We start from the raw sequence: 1,625 nt of genomic DNA, 5'->3' as shown, positions 1-1,625 counted from the left end.
AGTGGGTCACAGCAGGTGTAGGCTGTAGTAGTTCAGGTGGGTGGCTGCGTCAGCATGCATAGGCTGCAAAGGAACAAGTAATAGGTTTATTCCATGCTGAAAAAAAGAAGAAAATCTCAAATTAGTTTTGATCAAGAACAAACAAGAAAAAGAACATTTTCAGAGAGCAACTACTTTGTGTTTACATACAATCAGTAATCAGAAATTTGAGCAATTTTAATATCTTATTTGTTTAAACAGTGAAATTTCAGCTGCAAAAGGTCATGCCAGAGACAGGACTAGCTGTGCTTGCCGAAGAAGTTCAGAAAAGGGTGAATGAAACCAGGTCAGTGATCAGTAATAACAGTTTAAAAATGTACATAGATTAATGTAAAAATGCTAGAAACTTCACAATTTAAGAGCTCTGTAAGACAAGTAACAAAAGATAGAGAAAACTAAGCTTTTTAATGCTGAAGCCAAACTTCAGTCTAAAAAATTAAGGCAAATGAAAATTAAGGATGTTGATCTGTTAGAGACGTAAATACAGTAAATATAAAAATACAAAAATGCGCCAGATGTATTTTTTTAAATGGAGCAGGTGTTACTTTGAAATGAGCAAACAAAAAAGCCATGACCAGACATAGTGCAGAAGAGATGCAGGCACACTTGCAAACACTTAGATATACAAAAAAATCACAGAAAGATGGGTGTTACAAATGTGAACCTGAAGCAGATTTGGCAGAGAGTTAAGGGGCTTGAATAAACAGATGTATTTCTGGCAGGGAGGGTATGAAGGATTGATGGTATGTAGTCAGAAAATTAACACACATGAGAAACAGAGCAATTCTGTCATAAAGCCTTATATGAATTTAAAAGCAAACATGGTTTCATGGAAGAATTTTCAAATAGTTGAGCATTCCGGTACAGATGCAGCCATTGAAAACAAGTGGGGTATGCTGCGGTATAACACAGTGGGCTTGTCGCAGTATACCGCATCATACTGTATGCAAATTAGATTATGTTAATAGTATCCGGAATCACTTTGTAAAACCGGCAGGTGGAGCTAATAAAGCTTAACCTCTCCTGTACAGCATTTGAGCTGTCACCAGAAAACATTTGGTTTCGAATCCCGATCACTGCTGAGGGACAATCTTTATTCAATTAAGAATTTAAGTTGTATACGCTTTAGACTTTTAAATTTAAACTGTGTATTACAGCATGTTAATCATTATACATTAAAAAGTTGGTATATTTTATGAAGGCAAGATTGCTCAGTTGGACAAAAGTACACAACCTACCACCTTTATCATAAATATTTTAATTATGCAGAAATATTTTATGCATCAAAGTCTGTACCGAAGATTTTACTGATAGTATTAATAATGAATGACCTTGGACAAGCTGTAAACTCAAAGTATTACCCTGGTCCACATTCTTTGTAACCGTCTTTGTAAACGAAAATACTTTATTTTGTCATTGACAAAAAGTAACACCACAGCATTTCGTTGATCCGATCACACATTCATGTCCAATCATATAAAGTAAGTCTTGAGAATCTTCTATTCACCATGCCTTTCACATGCTCATAAAAGATATTAATTTAAGAACATAAACATATTACTGTATGTAAACTGTACTGTATATGG

This window comes from Atractosteus spatula, chromosome 3, assembly GCF_055471065.1.
Source record: "Atractosteus spatula isolate fAtrSpa1 chromosome 3, fAtrSpa1.hap1, whole genome shotgun sequence".
NCBI classification, from domain to species: Eukaryota; Metazoa; Chordata; class Actinopteri; order Semionotiformes; family Lepisosteidae; genus Atractosteus; species Atractosteus spatula.
The sequence above is the reverse complement of the archived record's forward strand: the minus strand, read 5'-3'. Positions refer to the sequence as shown.